This window comes from Centroberyx gerrardi, unplaced genomic scaffold (assembly GCF_048128805.1).
Source record: "Centroberyx gerrardi isolate f3 unplaced genomic scaffold, fCenGer3.hap1.cur.20231027 Scaffold_237, whole genome shotgun sequence".
Lineage (NCBI taxonomy): Eukaryota > Metazoa > Chordata > Actinopteri > Beryciformes > Berycidae > Centroberyx > Centroberyx gerrardi.
The window spans coordinates 678525-690443 of NW_027605185.1; positions in this window are offsets into that span (position 1 = coordinate 678525).

The following is an 11919-nucleotide window of genomic DNA, read 5'->3' on the forward strand; positions in this document are numbered from 1 at the left end:
ACACACACAGACTGCAGCTCTGTAGCAATTCACACTTCTTCTCTTCCTCTTTCATCACAGGTAGACAATGTCTCCAGGATGCTCAGGTACATCCAGCCGAGCGGGAATGAGGTGAGCATGGACTTTCTCCTGAAGAGCACGGAAACCCAAGACTTCCTTAACAGACTGAGAGTAGTGCAGATGAGTCCATCCACCATCATCAACTACATACAGAACATGATCCGGTGTGTCCAGTATCTCAAGACACGCCTGGATTTGGCTGCAGCGGACCCGGACTTCCACAGGAAGTGTCAGGCATACATTGAGCTGCTCAACACCTTGAGGAAGCCAGTGGCAAAGGCCCTCAGCAAAGCCACATGCCAAAAAAGGTGAGTTGTTAATCTCCCTGCTCTACCTTTCCTTTAATGACTTCTCTCGTGGATAGTACTTGGAAGGCTGCCAGGATTATGTGATACAGAAAAATCTCTAGCTCTCCTCCTCATTGGTGTTTTGTTTTATCTTATCATTCTAGGTACGACCGCTTCATTCATGGCCAGGTGACTCTCCATGACTGCCAGAGAGTCCTCCGCGAGTCAAACAAGGACATGCTGGGCATCTACGGGAGGCTCCTGCAGCACCAGCATGTGGAAGAAGAGGAGAAGACGCTGTTCCGCTACCACTGCGAAGCCATCCTGATCCTAAAACATTTCCAGAGACCCGGAGCAGTGGAGGGATTGACAGTAAGTACTTTTCCCTCTCCGTGTTTCCTCAGTTGGTACAAAGTATTGCATGTAGTCAGTAGAAAATATTGCATGTCCAGATTCAAATAGAACAGGGTTACTTTGTTCATGTCATTAATTCCCACGGTGTCCTTCATTGTTTTCCAGACGTCAGAGTGGCTCGACCAGAAGCGCGTTGATGGACGAGTCTGTGTGGGGGTCAGCCAACATAAAACGGCCACAATGCAGATTGCGACATTTGCCCTCACCGAGGAGGAGGCTGCAGTAAGTTCTCTAACAGGCTGAAAAAACTCACCATGAATAACTGTAACACCAGAATCAGAATCAGTTCCTGCTTTGCCTCGCTGGTCCATTTCTTCACTGTTTTGACCAAAGGCTCCATCAATAATTTCTCAAGTATTAACTTCATTCATATCTTATCTCCACAGATGCTGGACGAATACTACCATGGCATCCGCCAAGGATGTATGCAGGACGGTGTGGATGATGAGGGCAAATTTTTCCTGTCCAAATCCGGCGGACCAATTTCCAGCGCCACCAACGACCTCAGACGTCTGCATGAACAGTAAGTATTAGCAGAATCCCATGTACTAACATGTATATATTAATATGTACTGCACAGAGAAGGTAGACAAGGATTAAATTGGTAGACTGGTTTTGTACTCTTTCTATAATATTATTCAAATAATATTATAAAAACAGGAGAAAAATTGAAACATGAACATGCTGAGACCTCGTAAAATGCAGCACATGTGCTCGATGGAGGAGGCTGTTTTCCCAGTCTCAACGATGTGAGCCGAAGGTTAGGGTTAGGGCTATTTTCTGTAAAAAAAAAAAAAGAACTGAAAGAATTCAGGGTTGAGAGTGGGATTGTAATCTGAGATTTCTTCTTCATTGCAGCTACAAATTACCAAACATCACCAGCCAAGAAATCAGAAAAGTTGCAGAGACAGCGGTGAGTGCAAACTTTTCAGAGGAGCAGAAAAGTGCAGCGGCACACTACATGGCCCACTACAGGATGAGGACCCTGGAGGGTATCGTGGCCACCGCCAACCTGTTCAACAGTTTGGAAGGGTATGTGTCATCATCCAAAACACACAACCTTCAACTATTCTCTCTCTCACAGCTTCTTCCAAGGTCAGTCCAGCTGTTTGTCAGTGTTTAACCATGAAACCTTCTCCATTTTGCAGTTCTTCTACTGATGAGTCAGGGGATGAGAGGAGTGGTCGGGGACAGAAGAGAGGCAGAGACACCGCTGAACAGGATGGCAGGGACTTTGCCGCGTTCATCCAGCACTTCCCGGTGACAGCGACTGGCCAGCCTCCCACTAAGAAGCAGCGGACCGACGCTGGCTTTACGACAGACAGAGTGTTTTATGATCGGTGGAGGGCTGCGCAGTATGGCAAGCGGGAGGAATACCTCTTGTGTAAGTGTAAATACTTTATTATGCAATGATTCAATTAAATGATCAACAACATTTCTATAAACAAAAGTAACGTAGAATTCACAAGTGTGGACAAGAATTTAAATTTAAATTTTCTCTCTTTGACAGCCCAATGTACAAGACACCCCCCAACTGTCCAGAAGGTCACAAAGGTCATCAGGGATGAGGGGTGGACTGCCAACCATCCCCGTCCTGAGGACATTGTGGCCAAGTGGAAGCCAGCCAACAGGGTGCAGTGTGAGAGTGATCCACGCATCATCAGGAGTGTCACAAGGCAGAGGTGGACAGGCCTGGCCATCAAGGATTTCGGTGGCAACAAAGGGAAAGGTATGTAAAAATGTCTTGTTTTCCTTTGCTCTCCTGTTTTCTCTGTAAATTCACATATTCACATACTAATGTCACCTTCTTTTGACCACAGGAGTTGTTGCCACCAAATCCTTTGCCAAGGGCTCCATCATCTGTGATTATCATGGCAAGGTAATCACAGCAGCAGAGGGCAGGAAGATGATGGAGTCCATGCAGGATGAGATGGGCTACCTTTTTTTCTTCAAGAGTCATGATGGTCGCGACCTCTGCATCGACGCCCAGACGTTTCCTTGCGAGTGTCACCCATCTGTCGAAACCCTTGGCAGAATGATGAACCATTCGCGGAAGAACAGCAGTGTCACGCCACGGTACTGCAAGATGAACTTGCCGGAAGGAGTGAGGGATGTCATCCTGTTCCAGGCCTCCAAAGACATTTCCATAAGCGAAGAGCTCCGGTTCGACTACGGAGTGAACAGGAAGTCTTTCCGAGGAGAAGGGCTGGAACTCGAGTGGCTGGATGACTGACCAACATAGCAGCAGGTAAAGTTTGAATGCAGGCCTATTAAGGGGTGTGTGTGTGTGTGTGTGTGTGTGCCAGAGTTGCCAGTGAGGGGCCCTGCAGGCCTCTCCTTTTCTTTCACTGCATCAATAAATTCATACAACTTCTCTTTATCTTTCATCACAGGTGGACAGTCTCCAGGATGCAGAATCAACTCAGCACAGAAGAGGACAGTGGCAGCGCTTTTGATGCAGAATTCTGACGAAGCTGAGAAAAATGTGAAAGGCCCAGACCAGGGATTTCCTCCTGCTCCTCCTCCCCCATCATCATTATCTGCACTCTGCACCATTGCACTATTGTCCTAGTGTTCTTTACATATGTATATATATACTGTTTTTTTTATTATATGTCTATATCTGCATATTTGTACATAGTAGTTAAATGCTTAGGTTTACCTCTGTTCATCTTGTTTTGTAAATAAAATCATCTTGCTTTAAAAGTAATCCTCGGGTATGGCGTCCTCTTTATATGTTGCTGGTCACAAGGTTGAGCCAAATGTTTTCTTTGTTGTGGCCGTAAGAGTTATTTTGATCTATATTATAACCCATGAAGGAAAGTTATAGATATCACTGGTGGTGTTTATTTGGTGTTTCTACTGTCAACATTACTACAATAAAAGAAAAGGTGGTGTACTACACTAAACTGAAGGTAAAGGAAAGAAGTTAGAATATTGTATGTTAAAGGAATATTTGTAGTCAGCATGGTAACAGTGAGTACCAGGGGCACGTCACAATTATATAGTATGCAGTATACAGTTGTATGACTTACACTGTGTAAATATTTGTGAATTATCTGATAACCCTCACACTTATTGTAAAAACAGCATCTCAGTACTCTTCTCAGTGGTGTGTGTCTCTCTTGGCACTGCTGTAGGAGCAAGGGAGCTTACAGCTCTCTGTGTGTCTCTCATATACATGCAAATTTCCCCCCATCCCCCATGGGCTGCACTAGGAGCTGTGCAGCAAGGGAGCTTACAGCTCTCTGTGTGTCTCTCATACGCATGCATACAGGAAAGAATTTATAAAGGAAAAAGGGTTAAAAGGCTCAACTTAATGAGCCCATCCAGTAACATCAGGTTTTCAGCACATCCAGGAGCTGAAATGAACCCTCGTTGCCTGGGGTGGATCTTACATGCACTTTCCAACCTTTTATTAATAACCCCTGACAAAATCCTCTGCAGCACCGGTCCTATGGTAATTGGTCTCTACTGAGAGGCGTCAAGTTGGGCCCTTGGATCATCAGACTTCGGAATAAGCGTGGTCCTGTTCTCTTAAGAACATCTGGAAACCTTCCAGACAGCAAGATGGTGTCGAACAGGTGGGACATCTTTTCACCTTTGGGGTCCCAGGTAGCGCCGAGCCTTCTTCTTGATTTTAGGCGTCTTTCTCCTGCGCACCATTGTGAGGCGCCTAGGCCTTTCAACTTTTGGAGGACACAGTCCCTTAACCAACTTAACAATGAACTTGTTGATAGACCTGATCTCTAAGTTCGAAGGAGACTGGGACCGAGGAGACTCCTCGGAGGCTCTTTGAAGACTTTCCAGCCTCGCCTCTCTGCCTCTTGTGCTAATATATCACACAGCTTGTTATGTCTCGCCATATGGTTTCGCTTGAGTTTCCTACAAGCACCCAAGATGTGTTTCATCGTTTCCACTGTTTTCCCACACAATCTACATTGCTTGTCGCACCTTTGACCACCTCTGCCTCTCAATTAAAACGCCCTAGTCCGGAAGGTGTTGGTATGCAATTGGAGTGCCAAAATATATTGGCTCTCACTGATATTGCAACCACTTGGGTTACGCAGCCAGTGGTTGCTGATGGGGTCCGCCCGGAAGTTGTTAATCCCCATGCCTTGGGCCTTTAGGCTGGCCCACTTGTCGAATGCCTCTCTTTTCCAATCAAAGCGCACCCTTTCCCCTGACAAAAGGGCTTCTGTCGACCCATCCTGACCTGCCAAGGAAGGGTCATTCACCGTCTCACCTGATGCCTTCCGCAACCTCCGAAGGTGATTCGCTGTGACGGTTTTTCTTGTTATCAGTTTGGTGCACTCATCTTTAGAGTGCACCAGAGACACAATCCTGTTTGCTTGTACTTTGGGAATGTGCCTCGCCAGTCTATCCAAACCCAGGCCTCCATCTCTGCACCTAGCATACAGCAATCCATCAGTCACTGACTGATGGAGGTGTAGCCATTGCCGGACCGCCACTCTGAGGATACGATCGCTCTGCTCCGACTTGGCCAGGCCCACTGAGCCATTATCCGCGAGATAGATGACTCTAGGCACTCCATAAGTCCGAAGCATCTCAACTTTCTGATTGGGTTTCAGGGGAGCCTCTGATAGCTTCACAACCAGCTTTGAGACCATCGATCCAATATCAGGCTTGATGATACCTTTCCAAGGATTCACCATCACCCCCAGGTATTTCTCAGCCTCTTGCACACCAATCATGTGCATGTCGAGACCGCCCAATTGCCATGGTGGGCGTGCATTCACCGAGTAGCTTGCCCGACATTTGTCAATGAAAAACCCGTGGCATTTCTTGACATTAAGGGTCAGGCCTGTCAGTGAGCAGAAAACCTCTAGAATACCCAGATTGCGAGCCATTCCTTCCCATGAAGAGCTCAGCAAGGCAATATCGTCAGCAAAGGCCATGGAGGAAATCTTAAAGTTCCCATCGGTGAAGCCCACACCCTTCTCATCAAGCATAACAAGAAGGGGGTCGATTGCGAGATTGAACAACATGGGAGATAGAGGGTCACCCTGCTTACCCCTACCTTAAGTTTAATCTCTTTTGTTGTTGCGCCACGGGTCTTCACTACTGTAGAGCACCCAGTGTAGGAATCCGTCACCAAATCCGATACCATCCGATCAACTCCTCGTTGATGCAGCACATCCACCAGGTGCTTATGGGAGACTGAGTCAAACGCTTTGGCAAAGTCGATGAATACAACTGCCAATGGTTTCCTCTCTCGTTTGCTCAGCTTCATGAGACCATCCAGCAACATCAGATTTTCCGCACAACCAGGGGCGGAGATAAACCCCTTCTGACGGGGGTGAATCTCACAGGCATCCATCAGCCTTTTACTCATGACCCCAGAGAATAATCTCAGTATGATAGACCCTATCGTGATAGGGCGCCATTGGGACACATCAGACAGAAGGCGTGGATCATCTGTCTTTGGTATCAGGGTTGTTCTGTTCTTTTTAAGGACTCCCGGCAGCTTCCCAGACAGCATAATCGCCGTGAACAGATTTGCCAACTCAGTACAACCCGGGTCCCATCGAAGGAGGGCCGCCTTCGTGATACCATCCAGTAGGGCTGCACCTAACGATTCTTTTTTTATCGATTAATCTAACGATTCTTTTTTCGATTAGTCGATTAATCTAACGATTCTTTTTTCGATTAGTCGATTAATCTAACGACTAATTTATCGATTATTCTAAAGATTATTTTTTTATTACTTGATTAATATAACAATTAATTTACCCCAAATAAATATCAAAAACTTGTCTCATTAATATTTCAATAATTTATTCAATCATCTTCTCTTAAAAACAGTCCAACATAAAATCTCTCCAAAATAAAATTAAAGCAAGAGCTTGTTCAATTCAAGTAAAAGGAATATAGTGCAATTTACATTTAGCAATCCAACAACAAAATAAATGAAATGATGTAAAATTCAAGTCACTTTTAGGAGTAATACCAGTAAAATTAGTGCAATTTGAGTAACACTTACATTTTTTTCTAACAGGAATAACTAAAACTAGTGCATTCTTAATCAACTCTCAGTAACACACACACACTCAAGCACATACACACAATCTCTCTCCCTCCTTCTCTCTCTCTCCCTGCCCCTCATCTCATGTCCTTGATGATCATCTGTACGATGCTGTCAGAAAGCTCAGCAGCCATCTGGGGTGTGCATGGATTTGGTTTCCTTTTGTGGAAAAAGTCCTCCACACTGCTTTGCCTCATCCTGAAAAAGAGACACATAAAGCACATTAGAATAATGATAATAGTGGCATATTTTAAAATTAGTCTAATTTCCACGTCACTGCTTTGTTATGATATTTATAATAGTAGACCCTATTTGTCAGATGCCTGATCAGAAAAATACTGGACCTCAAAAGGATTGCTGTGACACAAAGATTAATTTAATCACTGTATGTCAACCCTTTCCCTGAACATGGAGAATCAGTATTTTTACTTAAGTACTTGACTTAAAACGGTTATGACATGGATTTATTTCATCACTGGAGTAATATGCAGTTAAGATAATCACTGGCAAATGTATTTTTGCATCAGTGTGGGGGAAGGAAAATAATTGAAACGATTTACAGACTGTAACAACAGTCACAGACTGTAACAACGGTATGTAACGTTAGTTTAAGCCATTTTCTTACTCATACATGGCCGTTAAAAGTAAACAGAAAATATAAAACGGCCGAATAACAACGTTTGATGACGCATGGTGTAACGTTACGTTAGCAGCGGTGCAGAAATTACTTTTAACATGGGGGCGATGAAGAAACATTTAGAAAATCAATTTTAAGTGACTACTACTAACAGAAACACGTTCCGCGTGTTGATAATCCTAATATATCATGCTTGGGTGGGGACAAAAAGTAAACAGGACTTACGGTGCTGTCTTGCTGCCGTCTTGACAAAGCGCTCCGGGATGCTTTTGCTTCAAGTGTTCGTGCACAGCAGTTGTACTGCTGTGATAAGCCATTTCCAATTTGCAGAGCTTACAGAGCACCACATTGTTGGGTCTCTGTCTAAAATACTCACACACTTAGTTTAGATGATCGTGGACGAGGTTTTTTAGCTGCAGCTTGTTCTCCGGGGGAATCCATGCTTTGACCGGGCGCAACCATCATTGCGACGCGCCGACGCACATTATGCAAATCGACGTATTTCCGTAATCGATTACGTCGATTACGTCGATGAGTCGCCCCAGCCCTACCATCCAGACCGGTCGCCGTACCGGTCTCCATACCTCTGAGTACCCCACGCACTTCCCAGGGAGCGATTGGCAACTCAAAGACAGAGTTATCAGCCTTAGTTGACGCTTGGAACTGGCCCAGACCTACATAGGCGTCAACACTGTCCCATTTCCCTTTGAAAGCCTTTTCCACCTCAGCTGGTGTAATAGGGCAATCGCTCCGGTCTGTACCCTCAAAGATCAGCTTTGCCAAGCTACTCCTGTTGCACTTGAATAGCTTCTGGTAGCGCCTGAACCCCTCTTTCACAGGCCTTTTCTTGTTCATAGCCACCCGAGGATTAGTTTTAAAGCAAGATGATTTTATTTACAAAACAAGACGAACAGAGGTAAACCTAAGCATTTAACTACTATGTACAAATATGCATATATATATATATATATATATATATAATAAAAAAACAGTGTATATATATATATATATGTGTATATATATATATATATATATATATGTATATATATATGTAAACAACACTAGGGCAATAGTGCAATGGTGCAGAGTGCAGATAATGATAATGGGGGAGGAGGAGCAGGAGGAAATCCCTGGTCTGGGCCTTTCACTCCATTTTTCTCAGCTTCGTCAGAATTCTGCATCAAAAGCGCTGCCACTGTCCTCTTCTGTGCTGAGTTGATTCTGCATCCTGGAGACTGTCCACCTGTGATGAAAGATAAAGAGAAGTTGTATAAATTTATTGATGCAGTGAAAGAAAAGGAGAGGCCTGCAGGGCCCCTCACTGGCAACTCTGGCACACACACACACACACACCTTAATGGCCTGCATTCAAACTTTACCTGCTGCTATGTTGGTCAGTCATCCAGCCACTCGAGTTCCAGCCCTTCTCCTCGGAAAGAACATTAGTGTGTGAATATGTGAATTTACAGAGAAAACAGGAGAGCAAAGGAAAACAAGTGAACAATTCATGTACTAACATAACATACAAGTATGCTGGAAATGGCAAGAATACATTTGTTAAACCTAATAGCTTGCTTGTTTGGTGGCTTTTTAGCAGGATTGAAAAAAGGCAAGCAATTTTAGAGAACGGATTGGCGTTATTAAATGCTGGCTGTTTCTATGGAAAGCTTATTAGGGATATTGGAGAAAAAAAGTACATGAACATTCACAGGTGGCAAAAATGCAATTAAACAAACAGCACTAAAGCAAACACGAGCTTCTTTGAGCGGAAATGTTACAGCAATGTGTGCCAAACCGTGTGCTTAGGGATTAAATGTGCTTGTCCATTATTGGATTGTAATTATCTCAGTGTTTGACTGCTGGATTAATGCTCTCCTGCTCACAAGACATTTTTACATACCTTTCCCTTTGTCGCCACCGAAATCCTTCATGGCCAGGCCTGTCCACCTCTGCCTTGTGACACTCCTAATGATGCGTGGATCACTCTCAACCTGCACCCTCTTGGCTGGTTTCCACTTTGCCACAATGTCCTCAGGACGGGGATGGTTGGCAGTCCACCCCTCATCCCTGATGACCTTTGTGACCTTCTGGACAGTTGGGGGGTGTCTTGTACATTGGGCTGTCAAAGAGAGAAAATTTAAATTCTTGTCCACACTTGTGAATTCTACGTTACTTTTGTTTATAGAAATGTTGTTAATCATTTAATCATTGCATAATAAAGTATTTACACTTACACAAGAGGTATTCCTCCTGCTTGCCATACTGCACAGCCCTCCACCTGTCATAAAACACTCTGTCAGTCGGAAACCCAGCGTCGGTCCGTTGCTTCTTAGTGGGCGGCTGGCCAGTCGCTGTCACCGGGAAGTGCTGGATAAACGCTGCAAAGTCCCTGCCGTCCTGTTCAGCGGTGTCTCTGCCTCTCTTTTCTCTCCGACCACTCCTCGCATCCCCTGACTCATCAGTAGAAGAACTGCAAGATGGAGAAGATTTCATGGTTAAACACTGACAAACAGCTGGACTGACCTTGGAAGCAGCTGTGAGAGAGAGAATAGTTGAAGGTTGTGTGTTTTGGATGATGACACATACCGTTTCAAACTGTTGAACAGGTTGGCGGTGGCCACGATACCCTCCAGGGTCCTCATCCTGTAGTGGGCCATGTAGTGTGCCGCTGCACTTTTCTGCTCCTCTGAAAAGTTTGCACTCACCGCTGTCTCTGCAACTTTTCTGATTTCTTGGCTGGTGATGTTTGGTAATTTGTAGCTGCAATGAAGAAGAAATCTCAGATTACAATCCCACTCTCAACCCTGAATTCTTTCAGTTCTTTTTATTTTTTTTTTTACAGAAAATAGCCCTAACCCTAACCTTCGGCTCACATCGTTGAGACTGGGAAAACAGCCTCCTCCATCGAGCACATGTGCTGCATTTTACGAGGTCTCAGCATGTTCATGTTTCAATTTTTCTCCTGTTTTTATAATATTATTTGAATAATATTATACAGTACAAAACCAGTCTACCAATTGAATCCTTGTCTACCTTCTCTGTACAGTACATATTAATATATACATGTTAGTACATGGGATTCTGCTAATACTTACTGTTCATGCAGACGTCTGAGGTCGTTGGTGGCGCTGGAAATTGGTCCGCCGGATTTGGACAGGAAAAATTTGCCCTCATCATCCACACCGTCCTGCATACATCCTTGGCGGATGCCATGGTAGTATTCGTCCAGCATCTGTGGAGATAAGATATGAATGAAGTTAATACTTGAGAAATTATTGATGGAGCCTTTGGTCAAAACAGTGAAGAAATGGACCAGCGAGGCAAAGCAGGAACTGATTCTGATTCTGGTGTTACAGTTATTCATGGTGAGTTTTTTCAGCCTGTTAGAGAACTTACTGCAGCCTCCTCCTCGGTGAGGGCAAATGTCGCAATCTGCATTGTGGCCGTTTTATGTTGGCTGACCCCCACACAGACTCGTCCATCAACGCGCTTCTGGTCGAGCCACTCTGACGTCTGGAAAACAATGAAGGACACCGTGGGAATTAATGACATGAACAAAGTAACCCTGTTCTATTTGAATCTGGACATGCAATATTTTCTACTGACTACATGCAATACTTTGTACCAACTGAGGAAACACTGAGGGGGAAAAGTACTTACTGTCAATCCCTCCACTGCTCCGGGTCTCTGGAAATGTTTTAGGATCAGGATGGCTTCGCAGTGGTAGCGGAACAGCGTCTTCTCCTCTTCTTCCACATGCTGGTGCTGCAGGAGCCTCCCGTAGATGCCCAGCATGTCCTTGTTTGACTCGCGGAGGACTCTCTGGCAGTCATGGAGAGTCACCTGGCCATGAATGAAGCGGTCGTACCTAGAATGATAAGATAAAACAAAACACCAATGAGGAGGAGAGCTAGAGATTTTTCTGTATCACATAATCCTGGCAGCCTTCCAAGTACTATCCACATGAGAGAAGTCATTAAAGGAAAGGTAGAGCAGGGAGATTAACAACTCACCTTTTTTGGCATGTGGCTTTGCTGAGGGCCTTTGCCACTGGCTTCCTCAAGGTGTTGAGCAGCTCAATGTATGCCTGACACTTCCTGTGGAAGTCCGGGTCCGCTGCAGCCAAATCCAGGCGTGTCTTGAGATACTGGACACACCGGATCATGTTCTTTATGTAGTTGATGATGGTGGATGGACTCATCTGCACTACTCTCAGCCTGTTAAGGAAGTCTTGGGTTTCCGTGCTCTTCAGGAGAAAGTCCATGCTCACCTCATTCCCGCTCGGCTGGATGTACCTGAGCATCCTGGAGACATTGTCTACCTGTGATGAAAGAGGAAGAGAAGAAGTGTGAATTGCTACAGAGCTGCAGTCTGTGTGTGTATGGGGGTGTGTGCGCGTGTCAATGAGCCTGTTGTCACACTATAGAGATGCTAATAAGTCTACAGGCTGCAAAGAGCAACACAGAGAGCAGAAT